Here is a 21,006-nt window from a genome sequence, read left to right on the forward strand (position 1 = left end):
GCCAGGTGCCTTCCCTGCTCACCTTTCGAATACAAATCCCCCGACATTCTTGGTGAACGCGACGTGAGACGAGCCGGGGTGGGAGGTAAAGATGGAGATTCGAGCAGAGTTGATGCAGTTTATGGAAGATTACAATTTCAATAGATTTTATAAAGGTCTAGCAACAACAGATCTGCCAAAATGTTGGGCTTAGTTCAGAGATGATTGCAAGTAGTAAAAGCTATGAAGATGAAGGAGCAGATTGATGATGCAGTCGAGATGACACTTGATGCTGTACATGAACAGTATGGAATTTTTCAAGGACATGATCTAGAAGGACTCCTTGCATGTTATAAAGCGGGGATGAAGAGCTGAGGAATTCCAAAAGATCGGATGATTTCAACCTTTGAAGAAGTGGTAACCTCCGAGTTTAAAGATAAGGTTTGAGAACTGGCAGAAACATATCCCACACAGTGGGACTATTTGCAGATAGGCTTGTTCACGAAAGCTCAAAGATTATCGAGTTGGCAATGAAAAAGATTAACGAACGAAGCCAGATTGTTTTCTATAAAGAAAAAGGGGATCATATGCAGTTCCTTAATTATGATCAATTTTGGGATCATATTTCTGCAAGAAGTAAAGCCAAGGCAAATACAGCTTCGAAAGTAGCAGATTCAACTTCAAACGACCATATTTTGAGCAACCTAGCAAAGGTACATAATGAAATTAATGCTCAAACACAATTTTTTTTTTTTCAAAGATTACTCGCATGGAAGTTACCTCAAATAATGGTTCTAGTGAAGAGCTAGACTGTACAACAAAAAATTTTCAAGCTACTGACCTTGGCATGGGATGCTCTCAAAAAGTTTATCAAGAAGATGAGCCACTACAGGTTTCTAATGGATCTATTGGCACTCTAGCTGAGAAGGACAACAGGTTTACTACAGATGATTGCATAAATAAAGCTATTGTATATACAATAGCTGATGAAGTGGTCGAGATTGTGGACCTAACACAGCATGAGCATGAAGATGCCAATGAACCTATGGTTGCTCCTAGCAATATGCCTACTGATTCTATCATCACATAAGAAGATTCCATAATTGAAGGTTTTTTGGCCCAATTAAAAGGATAAGGTTATAGCAGTATAGGAGAGCTTTGTGATGCATGTACCCCTTCTAAGGGGGTGCCTGATGAACCTTTTCAAAGTTATAATGGCTTGCTAAGTAGCATGGATGCAGAGGACGATATTGAAGATTGCATAGATCATGCTGATTGTGAACAGGATATTGACATGGATTTTACATCTATGCTTATATACGGGCTGCAAGAGGAGCCAACTCCTATAGCTTTGATGAATTTTGAGACTGCCAAGGGTGATTTTCTCAAGGACACTAAGGATGAAGATATTCAGGATAAAGCTATTTTCCACTATCAAACTCAAAAATCTCTCTGATGATACAGGTCCAGGAAATCCTAAGGTTTTTCGTAATGGCTATGTATGAAGCTAGAGGGGGTGATGATGCTAAATCATCCTTGATACTGCATAAATTTCACAGGATTTTTCATTTCTTGGGACAATGTGCCAAATGTGGCTGGATTTGGATATTATTCCTAGTAATTCTTATGTCAGTGATGTTCTGGCTACCAGTAAAAGGGAGTCATAATTCTTTAATTCTTGTTGGTAATGACCTTAAGTTACCAGAAGTCTATGAGATGTGGGTGCTGCACTATGCTTCATGTGAGGCTCTAGTATATTGTGGAGCCCATCAATGCTATGTGATATTAATGGTATTTGATCCAGGTGATTCAACAGATCTTCAAAAGCAGGTTCACCATGGATGGGTATTTTTGGGTATATATTGTGGTTTCTTTCTACTAGATCCTGGAATAGCATATTTGGAGCAGAAATGCTTGAAGTTGATTGATACAGGATATGTATGCTCATGTGGATATTATGGTGCGCCACTATCGGGGCAATTTATTTTCCTGTAGTAGGTTACTTGGCAGTAGATTTGTTTTTTTCTTATGTATGCTAAGACATAAGTGTTTTTTATTATATGATCAATAAGCTTACATGGCTAGCTTCCAGTTGACATTTTTGGACAGTTGCTATAGTATCTTCACATCTTTTGAGATGGTTCTGCTACCAGAACTTGAAGTAAATGACTTGACCACTATTATGTGTGCAGACAAAGTAAGGCATACTTGAGCTTGACAGGGTTCCCTAAAGCGAGCTGATGGTCAAGCCGTGTGCATAATTAACTGGGGAAATTGAGTCTGGCGGGGTTCACTAAACATATTTTTTATATTTGAATGCTTTGGAGATACGACCACTACGGTTCAAAGATTTATGATAGGACAACTACCACATAATTGAGCTAGACTATTGATGCTATGATTTAAAAATTCTTTTGTTTTACATGTCTTTACCACCTACGTGAGATTGATGAAAAGTAACTTAAGGTATTTATAGCAGATGCAGCTTGAAGACCAGTTGGCATAGACCGGAGGTTATGCAGGTTCAGAGGGGGTGGATGTTGTGCCGTTCCGCTCCCATGACAAGAAAATGAGCAAAGGGATGCCAATCAGGTGTATTTGAATCCTACATGATTATTCAACAGTTATAAGGGCTTGCGAACAAGCCAATTTTAACCTAAAAGTGTGCCAGGTGCGGCTCTAAGGGCAAAAAGATGTCTTGGTAATGCTAAGAAGTGAGTATTCTTGAAGTGTTCATAGCTGGGTTTTTATTAATCAAAGTTGAAGTACTTGAAGGGCTCTACATGCCTGTCTTTACGGCTCGTCAATCGGAGCTACGGATAAGAAGTTATGACAGTTTTAAGTTGAGTCAGTAGCAGAACTGTACCGGATTGAGCACCTGCTGATAAAAGGTCAAAGATGATAGGAATGCATGGGTCCGAAGTGCTCACTTCCAGGAGCATATCGGTCTTTTCAGTTTGTCAATCGGGGTTTCGGTTGGCAAGATATGGCCAATTTAAGTATCGCCGGGGCCGGTTCCGAACCGCCCTTGTCGCCTTGATCAGTCAAGTTCATCTGGTAATTTTTGAGCTGCAAACAGATTCTGGGAAATGGAGCCATCAGAGGAGAATTGGTGGCAACCAAAGGCCTATCTCCATTAACAAGGTATTTTTGAGTTGGCCAATATACAGGCTTAATGCAATGCAATGCCGATATGTACGCCAAATGTGGGCCGATACGAAAGCATTTTTATATATATAATTCCTTGCCTTGACGAACACTTATACTTGCATCTTGAAAGCTATGGTGCCATTCAACACACTAGAGTGGGCAGTTGCATTCACAATGATGTTGCTAGTCAGTGGATGTTGGAAAATGATGTCATGGAGGCAATGCCTTGGTCGATATGTATGCCCAAATGTAGTTCTCTTGAGCCGAGTGGCCGCCCGCAATAAGAAGGGCCACCCAATAAAACTGGCCACCCAATTAACGGGCATGGTTAATGGCCACCCTAATTCAATAAGGGGGGAAGCCAAAAGAAAATAAAAATGAAGAGCATGGCGTTGAGCAGGCAACGAGCGACTGCTGCGCGAGGAGATGACCCGGTCATGGAGGCCAGAGGACTGCTCAGACGGGCCCAACTATGAAGCGAAAGAAGCCCCATGTGCCCTTTTTTGGTATTACTCTCGCCGAACTCTGTGCTGGTCAGGATCCGCGAATGCCACCTCATAGGGTGGCTACGCATTAGCGACATCGCTAATGGGTAGGCTATCTTTAGCAAGGTAAAGTGCCCATGCAACCTATAAAGGAAAAGGGGGGGGCTCTCTTGGACTCTCTCATTTTTTATTATCCTCTTCTCTTCTCATTGAGTTCCTTCTCTCCGGGGAAGAAAGTGAGAGGTCTTAAGCCATCCTAATCCAAAAATCTCTAAGCTGAGCCTAATCTCGCTCTCATTAGCCAAGCTTGCTCTCGCCCTCTTAAGCCAAACCTTCTCGGATTGTCATAAGCCCGCTTAAGCCAAGCCAAACAAAGCTCTTGATTTCATTAAGCTCTCATTAGCCATCTTAAGCCTTGAAGACCATAATCTCTAATCTCCCATATAAGCTTGGCCAAAGCTTCTCAAACTCATTAGCCATATTCCTAAGCTATGTAAGCCTAATCTTGGAAGTCATTAGTCTTGTTAAATACGAGCTCTCCAAGTCAAAGATCTCGCTCTCCTTAAGCCGAGCCTAATCTCAAACTCCTAATCCTAATCTCATTAGCCAAGCTTAAGCTCGAATTACCATAAATTCTAAGCTAAGCTTTCATACGATCCCTAACCCAAAGCCCCAATCTGATTAAGCCAAAATTAGCCTTGATAGCCATAATCTTAAGCTCTCTAAGCCATAATCTCCAAGCCCCTTCAAACCCAGAATTAAGCCTGTAACCTTAAACCGAATCGGACCACCTAAGGCCATTGGAAGTCGAAGCTCCTAAGCCATGGCGAGAAGAAGCTGAAGGCAATACAAGGCCGTTCACTTTTGATTTTCTCGATTAGCACCTGGATTAAACCAGGACAATCCTTGTAAGGAGCATAAACTCCTCCATTAATATTTGATTAAAACAGGGATAGTGCTGATTATTTGGTGTAAGGTAAACTATCTGTTTTAAGCTCTATTCCCATTAATTGTGTTTGCTGCAACTCTTTTCCTCGCACCTCTCACAGCCAGGGGCCCCGTTCCTTCCCGGCTCACCTTTCGAATACAAATCCCTCGACAACGTTGGTAGAGTTGAAGATGGTTGTCGGCCAATGGAAGTGCAAGACGCCCAGGCATAGTAGTTTGCAGGCAAATGACAAGGACCTTGAGCAGGTGTTTGATGCAGCTAGGAGACAAGTACACAGAGATGGAGCACTCTGTAGTCAAAACTGCAAGTCTTACTTGCTATCACAGGTGACAGGAGCAAATGTTGATATCACAAGGTTGGGAGTGGGACAAGGGGTTTTGGATATAGATGCTATGAGGTTTATGATATGGGATTTTGATCGAGAGTCTGCAGGACATGCAAGACACTCTTACACTAGGATGTGTATGCCAAATGCGGCATTGTATAGGTCATTCGTGGTCCTAAGATAATGTGTCTGTCAGATGTGACACATAACAAGTCAAAGGTCTATATTGGGAGGGATTTAGCATATTGAAGTCCTTAGTGGTGGTGTCATGGTCTACCTGGTTGTGTCTAAGGGGTTGAAGCAGCAATTTAGAAAGAAACTTTCGTATGACGGAGAGCCATCATGCATGATCTCTAATTAACGTGATTCCTTTTGGAGAGTATGTGTTTGAAGATCCTTACGAATGAAACTTTGTAGTCAGATTTCCATTCTGGACGCGTTTCGATCCTCGTTTTGGAGTTAGAGTGCGTTTGCATACAGAAACAATAAGATTCAAGAATCTACAGATATGCATAAAGTTGGTGGAGGAATGTTTGGTTTGGATGCAATGCACACATATACTATTTAGTAGAGTGGCACAGGTGTCTGTAAACAGATTGTGGTTACAGATGGTAACCAACTATTTTTAGCAGGTTCCTCAAAGACTGTGTGAAGGGGTGCAGACATGTCATCCAACAATGATGGTCTTAACCAAGTTGTCAGTGACAAGCTACACAATAACAACTACCATTCTTGGAAGTTTGGAATGACCAATTTCCTTATGGACAAAGTTTATTGAAACTACATTGATGGAGATCATGAGATAGCACCACCAAGACATTTAAATATTGGAACCAGGGAGCTTGGAAGGTCATGTATTGACTGTTTGTTAAGTGTGAAAGACACTATGAATGGACATATACACAATTCTCAATATCTCAAGGAGACTTAGGACACTTTGTTGTCATTAGATATGACCAACACAAAGGCAAGGAAGCTGTAGTTGAAGACTGAGCTGAATACTACTCAGAAGAAAAGTCTATGCATCATAGACTATTTATTGAAGATAAAGAACATATGTGAGTCACTTCCATCGATTGGCATTACAGTCAATGATGATGATAAAGTAGAAGTCTGTTTGCGAGGTTTTGGTCCTAAGTACAAACATTTTAAAATTGGCATCCATCTTTGAGAGAACATTCCCTCGTTTACAGGTGTGGTGTCCTTATTAATTGTGGAAGAGAAGGAATCTAAGGAAGACTCCTCTACACAGGGTGAAAACAATTTTGAATAGGTCTTTTTCAACAAAAGAGGAAGAGGAAGAGGATATGATACAAATCATGGATGAGGCCGAGGAAAAGGAAACCGCCAAAAACAACAACAAAAAAATAATCATGGTTAGAACATAGGTGGTGGTCGAGGGAACTTTTGAGGCAAGGGGAGTCCACGAGGTTGTGGAAATGTGTAGCACAATAATGCAGGTCAACATGGAAATCTAGTATGTTGGGGCTGTGGAATGCATGGTCACTTTGACATGACTATTTAGACAAGAGGCAAAAAAACATATATGCAACCACTAGTATGAATGCAGATGAGTCCGAGAGGCTATTTGTGGTGCATCACATGTTGAATACTATGTGTGCAAATGTGGTAGAATGTGACAAGATCTGTTGAATACTATGTCTACTAATGTGGAAAAAGCCATTGATAATGTCTGGTATGTGAATTCTACAACATAAAATCACATGACAAGACATGGTGAATGGTTTAAGGAAATGAAGACTTTACAAAGTCTTGGTTATGTAAATACTAGGGATGATACTACACATCCTATTATGCATACAGGAAATGTGCCATTGTGTATGATAGATGGTAAAATGAAGTCCTTGGCTGATGTACCTAACATTACAAAGAACCTATTGTTTGGTTGGCAAATGATTGAGCAAGGTTTAGAGATCAAGTTCAACTCCAATGGCCTTTTTGTTGAAGAGCATAAGAAGGACAAAAATATGCTTTTCCCAATGAAAGCAAGTTGGCAGAATGTTTACTTTGGATGTAAATGTAGTGAATGATATCATGTTTGCATGAGGTGTAGATGTAATTTCATATATAGAGAATTGGCATAAACGTATTGGTCATGTAAATTTGCAAAGGCTAAAAATGATGCAGACTAAAAATATGGTTACAAATCTACGTGCATTTCAAGTTATTGAAATGCAAAAAGTATGTGAATCTTGTCAATTTGGAAAGCAAGCAAAACTAGAATCCTTTTCTCACGATTAGCATGTAAGCAAGAATGCATTGGATTTAGTGCATACAAATGTATGGATTCTAGCAAAGACTGCATCTATGGGCATCTATGGGTGGATGTAGATACTATGTGAGTTTCATTGAGGACCATACAAGGAAGGTATGGGTCTACTTCATGAAGCATAAACGTAAGATGTTTATGCATTTCCAAAATTTCAAATATCTGGTTGAAAAATAGACTGGGAAACATGCAAAGTGCCTGCGGTCAAATGGAGGGGGGAATACTTCTCCAATGAATTCATTGGTTTTCAAAAAAAGCATGGAATTAAGAGGCAATTTTCATGAAGGTATACTCCATAGAAAAATGGTGTTGCTGAGTGGAAGAACATGAACATTTCAGAAGTGGCTCGAGCATTGATGAATGAGAAGAACATGCCTCATTGTTATTGGGTTGTGGTTGTTGCTATATGTGTCTACATTATAAACATGACTCCTACTGCTGTAGTACATGACATGACACCTAAAGAAAGTTACTTTCAAAGGTGAAAAACCAAATGTATCAAACTTTTAAGTGTTTGGATGTATTGCTTATGTGCATGTTCCAAATGAGCTAAGAAGTAACCTTGATCCAAAATTCCGATGAGATATGATGGGCAAAGCTTAGCTTTTCTCGAAATGAGGCCAATGGAAGGAGACTAAAGTGCAAATCAAAGTTCTAGGTCCAAGTCAAACTTGTTGAAGCTAGGGGGATGCACGAAAAAGTGCAATAAAGTGGTATCATCTTTGGAAGGGGGGGGAGGGGGGGGGGGGGGGGCTTCAGGTGCTCCATCCTACACTAGCCCCCTTGGATCTCAAAGCTTAGAGTAGGATCCCTGAATAATTTTTACAAAGAAATTCCCAAAAAGGTGAATAACAAAGGGATTTTCAAGTTGGCACATTTTTACGATGATCGTAGCTTCTATTGAAAGGATGTGGACCAATTGGTGGTGCATCATAATTTGAATCTCAATGAAAATCTATTGATGAGTAGAGTCTCATCAATTATATGCACTAGTTATATTTCTATTGTTGGGATGAAGCTAGATTGGAAAGCTTGGCATTGGCCCAAGGATATAATTTTTGCACTTTCCAAAACATAGGAAAAATATAACAATATAAGTTATAAAGTAGATTGATTCACTTCACTCATCAATTTTTGGAAGATGAATTGGTGATAAGAGAAGTAGTTGAAAAAATAGTACTTGGGAGGAGAAATGGCGACGCTCGATGAAGATATACACTTGGAAGGTGTTGTGGGGGGGATCCGAACTAGGTATAATATTATTGCTAGAGTGATTGGCCCAGACAATTGCTCTGGTGAAAAGAGGCTATCTACAAAGGATCGCTTGAATTTTTTGCAGACTGCCCCTCCTCATACGATCTTGTCACCAAAATCTGTTGAGATGTAGAGAGAAAGAGAGAGAGACCAGACAAGAGACACACCATATACGCTCCCAAAGACTGATTCATATTGAGGACAAGATACAAATATATAGGTGAGACCAAGTTGAGTAGAGTGAGCCATATATAGCTCCAACACCCCCACTCAAACAAAGGTCTCTAGCTTTGGATGAGAAAACCCTTGGGGAGTTCAAGGGAAAAACCCAAGCCCCTATACAATGTGAAAATATGAACCAGCGATGATGATGTGAAAGTGAATTGTGCATCTATGTGCAAATATTCAAGTGACTTAGAGATCACAATGTGCAAATGTGGAGTGTGCATAGTGCATGGTACCTAAAAGATTACAATGTCATATGTACAAAGCTATTACAATAGCAAAGAAGCTAATCTAGAAAGAGTGAGGTCGAAGCAACTCCAAGCTCCGAGCGCAAGAGGATGAAACGTGACTCGTTGAGGCCTTTGGTCAAAATGTCTGCAATCATCTGGTCACTTGGACAGTGTTCAACCATAATGGTTCCTTTGCGTACTTCATACCTGACATAATGATAATGGACAGCAATGTGCTTTGACTTATTATGTTGAACATAGTCTTTTGCAAGACTAATAGCACTTTGGTTGTCACACCGCAAGGGTGTGCTAGAAAGAGGAGAGTGACCAATATCAACCAGCATTTGTCGAAGCCAAATCAACTCACGAGCTGCAAGTGATGCCGCAACATATTCTGACTCAGTCGTAGAAACTGCAACACAACGTTGTTTCTTGCTAGTCCAAGAAACAAGACAATCATTTATAAAGAAGCAATTTCCACTAGTAGATCGCATAGATAAATGTGAGCTTGCCCAGTCTGCATCTGTGTAACCCAAAAGAGAAAGAGATTGCATAGAATCCGATGTGAGTTGTCGTCGATAAACTAAACCAAAATCTGTAGTGCCTTTCAAGTATTTCAACACACGCTTTGCAGCAGACCAATGCTTAAGAGAAGGACATGCAAGATGTTGTCCAAGATAATTAGCAGCAAACAGAATATCAGGACGAGTGTTCATGTCAACAAACTGAAGACATCCAATCAAGTTAGCATAAGGTTGATTTGTGACAAGTTGACCGCCATTGTCAGAAGTGTTCTTCGTAGAGCTTGCAAGACAAGGTGTGTTGGCTGAATGTGCAGATTCCATACCAAATTTTTGAATAGTATCTGCAATAAACTTTGACTGTCGAAGGAATAAAATACCTTTTGTACGGTTTCGTTGGATTTGAATGCCAAGACACGAGTGAATCTCTCCAAGATCCACCATATCAAATGCAGAAGACAATAACTTTTTCACTTGCTGAAGAAATCCCAAATCATTGGAAACAAGGATGGTATCATCCACATAAAGAGCAAGAATCACAAAACTGCTACCTTGGCGTTTTATGTATAAGTTGGGGTCTGACGAGCAAGAGATGAATCCTTTAGAGGTGAGAAAAAGATCAAATTTTGTATACCAGGCTCGCGAAGCTTGTTTGAGACCATATAGTGCCTTATGGAGTTGAGCAACAAGGTCTTCTTTACCTGGAATAACAAACCCTTCTGGTTGTTCCATATAAATTTCCTCTTCCAAGTCACCATTAAGAAAAGCAGTTCGCACATCCATTTGATGAGCTTCTAAATCAAATTGAACAGCAAATGCCAATAAAACTCGAACACTTGTAATGCGAACAACTGGTGAAAAAGTCTCTTGATAATCAACACCAGCTACTTGGGAATAACCTTTTGCAACTAAACGTGCCTTGAACTTGTCAAAAGATCCATCTGATTTTACTTTTGTCTTATACACCCACTTACATTTAATAGCTGTACGACCAGGAGGTAATTCAGTTAGTATCCATGTACCTTTAGAGATAAGAGAATCGTACTCTGCTTCCATAGCCTCTTGCCATTGATCCTTTTGTGGTGAAGAGATAGCTTCATCATAAGTAACTGGATCTTCGGAAGTAGAAAAAGCATTATCAGCAATATCGTCATCATAAACATGACATGAGCCATGTTCAAAATCAATAGGCAGATCAACAAAAATATCAATATCATCATTGGCGACATTCGGAATGGATGGTTGTGAAGAGGAAAGTTGCTCTATAGGAAGAGTTTCATCTTCTGAAAGAAATGGAAAAGCTTGAAGCAATGATTTAGTATCATCAGAATCATCCATGGACCATGAGCCTCCCATAAGCTGTTCGTTAAAAGTAGCATCACGATTCACAATTACTTTCTTGGAGGAAGGGTCATAGAATTCGTAGCCTTTGGAAGTGTCAGAATATCCAATAAAAATAACTTTAAGACCAGGAGCATCAAGCTTTGTTCGTGTTTCTTTGAGAACATGAATATAAGCAATACATCCAAAGGTTCGAAAATGAGATACAGAAGGAATGTCACCTGTCCATGCTGTGATGGGTATCTTACCAGAGGGTGCAGTAGTAGGAAGATGATTCTGAATAAATACTGCTGTCAAAGTAGCTTCAGCCCAAAAAACACGAGATAAGCCAGAATGAATCAGCATACATCTTACAGCATTGAGAATAGTGAGATTCTTTCGTTCAGCAACACCGTTCTGTTGAGGCGAATATGGAATAGTGTGTTCATGATGAATTCCAATGTCAGCACAGTAACTCATAAACTCTCGAGAAACATATTCGCCTCCATTGTCACTACGAAGCTTCTTAAGGCGACGACCAGTTTGAAGTTCCGCAGCCTTGTGGAATTGTTTGAAAACAGATAAGGCTTCAGATTTTTGTCTAAGTAGACATACAGCCGTATACCTTGAGAAATCATCAATGAAAGTAATGAAGTAGCGATATTGTGATCTCGAAGAAGGTAGAGGTCCACATATATCAGTATGAACAAGATCCAATATGTCATGACAATGAGTTGTATTTGAAAGAGGAAAGGGTTTGCGATTGTGTTTCCCAAGAGCACAAAATTCACAAATTCCCATATGAGGATGAGCTTTATGATCCATGCCATGAACAAGATCACGACGTTGAAGATCAAGGAGTTTTGAGAAATCAGCATGAACAAAACGGTGATGCCATACTTTGCAATCATGATCACCTGGAGCAGTGACAACATTTGCTACAGCATCGTTGAGAGAGAGAGTTCAAAGAAATTACCATTTCGAGGAGCAGTGGCTATAGTCTGTCCATCTTTCTCAATTCGGCATTTGGTATGATCAAACCCAACAAACAGACCAAGATCAACAAGTCTAGCAACTGAAAGAAGATTACGTTGAAGATCTGGTACATGTAATACTCCTCGCAAAATTCGAGTGGAAGAAGATAAGGTACCAAGATATAAGTCTCCAATACCCTTTACTTGACAAGTAGTATCATCAGCAAGATAAACAACACATTGAACTGGCAGTGGATGATAGTTATGGAGCCACTTAGACTGATATGTCATATTTCATGTAGCACCAGAATCGACAATAAAAAGTGATCCATCGCGTACATGAAGTATTCTGTCTGGAGCAACTGAACATAGGACGCAGCTTGTTTCTGGTACAATGTTGTTTCGATGTTCAGTAGCATATGCTCTATTCCGATCTGTGTCGAATCGACGCTTATAGCACATATGAGTGGGATGATCAGATCGTCCATAATATTCACAAGAAGAAGAAGAAGAGTCTCTAGATAAACGTGGTTGTTTTGTGGTAATATTGTGTTCTTCATCATATTGACGTGCCCAACAATCATCTTCAGTATGGCCATTTCTGTTGCAGTAAGAACATTGCTTATTAGGAAATTTGAGACGAGAGAAAATATTACCGCGACGGCCACCTCTGCGGTTTCCTCGTTGAAATGGACGCTTTCGAGCATAAAAAGCCCGTTCCATCTGTTGTGACTCAGTCTCCTCGTGTGAAATCATAGCTGTTTCATGACTAGCATTACGACGTTCTTGACGTTGAGAGTATTCAATTAAAGACATGCAGGCTTGGTCAAAATCAAGACCATCTTTATTAGAGAGAATAGTAACAATGTTATCATAAGAAGAGTCCTTCACCGTATCAAGGAGAAGTGTAATCAGTTGCTTTTGTGGAACAGGATCACCGGCAGCAGCAAGTTGATTAATAATAGATTTGAAAGATTCAATATGTCCCGTCATGGCAGTACCAACTTCATATAGTAACTTGTTAAGCAACCCTCTCAAATAAAGTATTTCTGTGACAGATTTCTTCTGAAAGTTTGCAATAAGGTACTTCCATACGTCATGGGAAGTAGGCAGTTCGTACATATCAAGCAAAAGGGAATCAGTAAGAGCAGAAAGAATATACCGACGAGCTGCTTTATCACGTCGTTTCCAATCCGTATAAGCAACATTCCAATCTTCAAATATAGGTCCTTCAGTGATAAGCACGTTATCATTATGCGTATCAACAGGCTGAGGCAGACAAACACGATTTCCAAGAACAACATTGGAGAGTTCATCGCCTTCAAGAATTAACAACATCTTTGCTTTCCAGCCTGGAAAACCTTGACCTTGGAAAGGAGGAACAGAACGCTGGCCAGAAGGAAAGCCGTTGACGAGAATATTCATAGCCATATCTTGTTGCGAGAAGACGTATAAGATAAGATCGCAGAATTTGCACACCATATATGGTGAAGGCCGCTATTGAGAATGAGAGAGATATGAGGACTGCGTTCTGTCAACGATAAATGTAAGAAGGATGCTCAAGGAACTTCCAAAGATGTGAGAGACGTCACCCAAAAACGACAGGGTAAAGGAGACGTTAATAATAAAAGAGTCCTCAAAATAGAGTGGCGTGAGACGCAAGATTGACGGCCACAATATGAATAGCAAAAAGCTAAATCTTCTCGAAAAAGTTAACGCCAAAATAAGAAACACGATCGCGGACGCTTCACGAAGAAGTAGGACGAAGAAAGCTGCGTCAAGCTCAATTGCAGTAAAAACAACATAACTTTCTGCTGCGAACTCCGATTGACGCAAACCTAGAACTCAAATCGAAGAGCTCAAGGAGACGAACAAGTTTTGGATGGAAAGTGCCATTGCGCTACGCTCCATTGCGCTTTTCCCGTTTCTCCAAATTTTGAGCAGAACAGCAAGAAAAATTGAGATGAAGTTCAGGGTGTCATCAACAAGAAAACGTAATCAACGATTAGATTGATTAGCAATAAACGTCACACAAAACACTAATCATATTCTTCTTAACACAAAACAACCACAATTAACAAGAATCAATGCTCAAAAATAAAATTTGTAGCAATTTTTGAATCTTACATGCAAATCGCATACACATACTGTTTTGTCACCATGAATTGAATCGGCGCATGATCGTTACTGCTCTGATACCATGTTGAGATGTAGAGAGAAAGAGAGAGAGACCAGACAAGAGACACACCATATACGCTCCCAAAGACTGATTCATATTGAGGACAAGATACAAATATATAGGTGAGACCAAGTTGAGTAGAGTGAGCCATATATAGCTCCAACAAAATCTACAAATTGGCTCAAAGGCTCATTGTGCATTCTTTGCTAAGCTAATATAATATTTCCACTACCAAAACTCCCTTCCTTTTCTATAAAAACCTTTCTCCAGTCAGAGGAGGCCAATCACGCATACTTCTTTAGGACCCTCAAAGTCAAAATAAATTGGTGTTTGGTCCACTCACTAAAACATGGGGATGGAAATGGTATTAAGGATATGAATGAAATGACTCAATTAATGCTTAACCACATGTGGCATATTATAGGCCAGCCCAAGGACCACTCCCTTGAGGTGCATGATGCTAGATTTACTCTACTTGGGAGCATATAAAGATCAATATCCCTCTTTGAAGCCAACCTACTAGAGACGATGTGCATTGAGGATGAATGCTTGCTCCCACTACATTGAGGATGTGCATTGGTTGGGATGGATTGACTATAGATTTCTTCAAAAACATTTGGTTCGATCTTAAGTCCCCAATCACATAGAAGAGTTAAATTTTAATAATAGCATGTCCAAATATATTGATATTTATTTATCTTTATTTGGATTGCAAGATCTATCATACCGTGTGATCATACACATTCTTGAACTGTAAATAGAAAAGCGCCTAAAGATCTATGGTGGAGTGTAAGAACTTCGTGTTTGCACTTTAGATAGATATGGTAATTGTCAAGTTCTACGATTCATTATCATCTAGAAATATCACTTGTAGCTCTTCTAGCTTGTGCATTTTGTAATGATAATAATTTCCAAGACCTGAATAATATTATCAATTATCATAATGTGTGACAGTTGCAAGCTTGCACTTTAGATAAATCGATATAGTGAAATGTGAAATGACAACGAATCAGACTAAATCCTTGGAGATACAGCCAATTCCTAAATTAGATGAGTCGTGGCCACAATCACTATGGGAGGCAATCAAAAACATAAAAGACAAAAGCACCACATTGTTGTCAGCACCAATCCCTGAAATCAACATGGACCATGAGATCTATCTAGGAGATGTTCAATCATTGTATGGTGATGTAGTACAACGATATCCATAGAGAGTAAGTCAGCGACCGTAGGAACTTTATCATCCTTTATAGAGGAATAGGAGAAAAAATCCAAAGTGAGAATTATGCTATCTCAATGGAATTCTATTCCAAGGGTGACAGATACAAAGAGCTTACATGATCTAATGTCTTCTTCTATAAGATACAAAACTAACCTTGTGGAATTTTTGAAAATTAGACCATATCCATGGGGACAAATAAGCAAGAATCTAAAAAACATGGGATTGAATATCCATCAACAAAATAACCTTGTAGACAAAATTAAGAAAACAAATCATCTTGAGAAACCCAAAGCATAACATGTCCCAGTGAATAGGGTGGGCTATTATTGTGAAGGAGAAGAAGGAAACACCACCTTACCTTTAGAATACAAAGGATTAAAGCATTAGGCAAAATTTGGACTCACAAAGGGGCCCTTTAAGGAGTTTGACTTTACCTCTCTCTACCAAAACGGGCGCATGGATAAATTTTTGCAAACAAACTCCAAAGTTGAGGTTTGACAGTTAGAATGTCCTCTTCAAGCTCTATTCACCCATTGATATATAGCACGCCATGAGATTCCTCATATTCACTTAGATTCCGACAGAGTTGTCACATCATTCGTGAATCAAAAAAAGAATCTTCTAAAATATGAGGAATCTCATGGCGTGCTATATATCAGTAGATAGAGATTGAAGAGGACATTTTAACTGTCCAACCTCCGCCAAATTTGGAGTTTGTTTGCAAAAATTTATCCATGCGTCCATTTTGGTAGAGAGAGGTAAAGTTAAACTCCTTAAAGGGCCCCTTTGTGAGTCCAAATTTTTCCTAATGATAAAAGTGATACTTGATAGTGGGCCAAAAGTAGCCATTGCTACAAAAGGAATTTGGGAGAAATGGGAGAGACCAACTCTTAGGAAAACACACATGAAACTGCAACTAGCAGACTAATACCCTTACGAATGAACAAGTAATTGTATCTCCATGCGAGATAGAATATGAAAATGATTTTTCTATAGTGTATTTCTTAAAAGGAAACAAATTTGAAGTTATTCGGGATTCTCTATGTGTCAACTCAAGATGGTTTGAGATTGGGGCTATGACCATCTCTACCTACAGCACAAGGGAATCACAACCAGGGTAAACACAAAGGACCATAGTTACAAGGACGTAAATCGAACCCTGATAGAAAACTTTGTTGTCACTAAAATTTCCTACTTGGTTAGTGAAGGATGCACATATTTGGATGTGCGGAGCGTTGGAATGCAGGAGCCTGATAATGGAGGACTGCATCCTAGAGCACCCAATAGAAGATAACTATTACGTGAAGGAACTATTTTCCAAGGAGTTTTTTGAACCATTTGGATGGGAGAAATTATTGTCAATGCTAGATGTATGTGTAAATGATGTAAGCACTATGACATTTTTCCACAAGGATGGTTACGACATAATGCCCTTTTAGATGGTAACCACTATCTTGAACTTAGAATATGTAACTAAAATAACTAAGACATTAGAGAAAACTGATTGCGAATGGATAGTGGACAAAGTGTTTTTTACAAGATCCTCCATACAATTTTGAAGACAAATACCATGATTCAGGGACTGATGATTTGAGGAACAATGCGGAAAATGAACTTTCAAGTGGCTCAAAAAACAAAATGCAACAAAACAAGACGAGTCTATCTTCTATGAGTTTCCTAACCAAAAAATGTGGAGACAAAAGAGATACCAAATGAGATGAACAAAAAAACTGATTTTTTTTTTTTGAGAAACCCATGCCTAAGTTAATAACCAACACACAATATTTCATGCTCATGGAAGTAAATGATTATGTATGAGACAAAATCACGTGAAAACCTATGAAGTTGACAAGTTTTGAGGCAAGCTCAAAGAAACGAAGCAAAGGCAATTGAAAGACAAGGCTAAAACATCAATGAGGATGTCAAAAACTGAACGCAAAAGTGAATACCAAAATTTAAGACAAAAATTAAAGAAGGTTTTGTACAACAAAAATGGAAAGTGAGGGGGACTCTAACTTAAAAGCTTTCGATGCACTCTCTCACTACAAAAAGTACACAATTCAAGACCGATGTATAGTGGTTGAGCAACTGATGCACTAGCCTAAAGAAACAAGGACATTGTATGATGGAACTAAACATGCTAAAAGAATCAACCTTATTGAACCGGGGGAAGAACTGAGACTAGCTTACATGGCCAAAGATCCCACCACCAAAGAGGAGGAACAACTATTAATAGCTACCCTCGAGCAATATAGAGATGTGTTTACCTAGTCCTACAAAGATCTTAAGGGGGTAGATCCGAGCATATACCAACACATGATACTCCTCAAGTGCAATATTAAACCATACCGACAACATCCCTACATCTATAATGAATTTTTTTCAGGAAGATCAAATAAGAGATAGACGAACATAAAGAGGTAGAGTTTATCTATAAAAATAGAACACACGGAGTAGGTGTCACCAATTGTAGTGGTGCCCACAAATAATGGTAAATTATGAATGTGCATAAATCTCAAACAGGTGAACGCTGCTAGGATTAGAGACAACTGTCACTTGCCCATCATAGACCATGTGATTGAAAGAGTCGTTGGAACGGAAGTCTATAGCTTTATTGATGGCCTTTTGGTCTATAGCCATCTCACAATCAGAGAACAACACAAAATGGAATTTGCAACAGAATGGTGAATATCTACATATCGGGTGATGCCATTTGGTTTAACCAATGCACCTACCACATTTCAAAGTCTAATGAGTCATGCATTTGAGGAGTATCTAAGACAATTCTTAGAGATTTATACAGATGACCTCCATGTGGATTCTCTCCAAAAAAAATGAACATGTAGCACACTTAAAGAAGGTATTTGAGAAATGCAAAATGTATCGCATCTATCTAAACCCTAAAAAATGTGTTTTCATGGTAAGACAATGCAAGATTCTTGGGCATATTGTGTACAAAATGGTATGTATCTTCATCTTCAAAAGATAAAAGTGATTTTTTCTCTTCCAAGACCCACCAAAGTGAGAGAGGTACAAGATTTCATGGGCCATTGTTGCTATTATCAAATATTTATTTACATGTATGTGGTCATTGCAAAACCTATTTACACACTCGTCACTGAGCTTGCATGGAATGAGGAATATGAGAAAGCATTTCAACAATTGAAGCAAAGAATAATTTTTTCTCCAATTTTGAAAGCTCATGACTGGAACAAGATTTTTCACGTCCATTTAGATGCATCGTCATATGCCATTGGATGTATCCTAGCTCAAACTAGAGAAAACAGTATCAATTCTCCAATCGGTTACTCTAGTAGAAATCTCAACAATGCAGAAAAAAATTACATGACCACAAGAAGAGAGGGATTGGGAACGATATATTCCATGAAAAAGTTTAAACATTTCCTTCTTGTAAACAAGTTCATATTATTTGTGGATCAGCAGGTGCTATTGTACTTAGTGAACAAACCATGTAATACGGGCCGCATCATTCGATGGTTCATAATATTTCTAGAATTTTCTTGCATTGTAGTGGTCAAGAAAGGGACTACACATTAGAGGGCGTTCCATTTATTGTAATTAATACACAAGGAAGGACCTTTAGGGGTTGATGATGATTTGCCTCACTCTTATCCCTTCAATATAAAAATGGTACCAAGGTGGAGCGCACATGTTTTACCATTTCTCACCATTGGTTCTCCACAAATTGAAAGACAGTCATCAATCATTGAGAAATATTTCTCCTTAGTACTGCTAGTTGGACGATTATATAAGCAAGGAAACGATGGCATACTTAGGTTATGCATCGAGACAGTCCAGAAGGAAGTGTACCTAAAGCAAGATCATGTACAAACTACAAGTACTCACAATGACAAAACACAAACATACCAGAGACTAATGCCACTTGGGGTGTACTGGCACCACATGCAAAAAAACATCCACAACTATGATGGTTCATGTGATTCCTGTGTAATTTGGAAGCCAATTGAGTATGCTACACTATTGAGAATAGAAAAAGCACCCAAGTGAGAATAGTACATTGTGAATTATATAGAACAAGGACTCTTTCCGGCAAACATGAGCAGAGCTAGACGACACTCAATCTAACAAGAAGCGAAAAAGTATGTTATTGTAGAAAATCACTTTTATCGGAGAGGGATATATGAAAATTTGAGAATCTGTGTAGTAGAGCATGAGTAACTTCTGATACTTGAACAAGTGCATGCCGATCTAGCTCAAGAACACTTTTTGGATGACAAAAATGCAAAAATGATACTCCTTGCAGGAATCTAGTGGTCTACTCTATTAATGGATGCAAAGCACAATGTGAAAGGATGTGATACTTGCCAATGAAATAAAGTAACAATGCAACATGATGAAATGCCACTAAGACAATTGATGGGAGCAATGTATTTTTCTAAATGGAAAATAGATTTTGCTGGGAATATCTCACCATCGTCATATCAAACGCATGCTCAATACATTATAGTGGCCACATATTATTTGACCAAATGGGTAGAGGCCAAGGAAACACAAAATAATAATGCAAGAACAACATCATAGTTCTTGTATGAGAATAATTTTACGAGATATGTCCTTCCAATTGAAATTGTGAGCAATTGAGGAACTCATTTCTTCAATGACATGGTTCATTATATATTGCATGAGTTTATGGTGATTCATTCTAAATTATCTTTGTACCATCCTCAAACGAATGGAAAAATGGAAAATAAAAACAAAATTTTATGCATAGTGCGCACAAAAATTGTCAATGAATCGAGAATGGACTAAGATCAAAAACTACATTCAACTTTATGAGCATATCGGGTAGCATACAAAATTCCACAAAATACAACACCTTTCAACTTAGTGTTCGTGATAAATATCATGCTGCATGTAGAGTTCTTGATTTCCACACTACGTGTGGCACAATACTTAGGAAATGGACGGGAAATGAGTTGTTTGATAGACTGGACCAACTAATACAATTGGATGAAATAAGTCTCAAATTGGTTGCATCTATCTATGCACAAAAAAGAAAAATGAAACAATTCCATGACCAACATGTAATAGAAACAAGGAATTCCAAAAGGGTGACTACATTTCAGTCTATTGAAGAAATATTCTAAGAAACTCAAGAAACAGGGTAACTTGTGATCAATGACATATCACAAAGTAGCATCGTCCAACTTGCGACATTGAAGGGCAAGGTAATGTCTAGCTAGAAATATGGATGTAGATTGAGGAAGTATCATCAACCTCTCACTGCTAGGATGTTAGAGAAGATACATTTACCTAAGGAACAACAAAAAAAAGGCTCAAAAAATGAAAGATGACCTTGGAAGGTTGAGTTCCAAGTTAGTCTGATGACTTCGATCGGTAAGCAAGGTTCTTCACGGCTAAGAGACCCATATGAGAGAAATTGAATGTTATCACCCCCTTGAGTTGGCATCGAAGAGCAGGAGGAGTCATGTCTTGGTGTCGGTCTCAAGCGGGAGGGATGTTGGAGATCACGGTGTATCCATGTGGAGATGGTACAGCCGGTGGTCCCCAGGCATGGCCCTCACAGTCCTTTAGCTACTCTCAAAGCAAACCTTTTTGAGCAATCATAAAAACGAGCAAAGCCCAACAAGATACATATAGAACTTAAATCATATTAGGAGACATTTAGCATCAAGTTACATATTATATTGTCCCAAAACACCTCTAGCGATCCTCATGGAAACTTCAGTCATCCACCCTTATTTTAACTCCTTGACTATGTGAGGTTATGCTCCCTCCTCCGATGCAAAACTCATGGTCATAGATAGTCAAGTCATGGTAGATGCTTGGGCAAGTGTGTGTGTGTGTGTGCACTCTTTTTTTTTTTTTGGGGGGGGGGGGGAGGGGGCGGGGGGTTCTCA

The sequence above is a fragment of the Adiantum capillus-veneris genome, chromosome 14 (genome assembly GCF_014529385.1).
Source record: "Adiantum capillus-veneris isolate H3 chromosome 14, ASM1452938v2, whole genome shotgun sequence".
Taxonomy (NCBI): Eukaryota; Viridiplantae; Streptophyta; class Polypodiopsida; order Polypodiales; family Pteridaceae; genus Adiantum; species Adiantum capillus-veneris.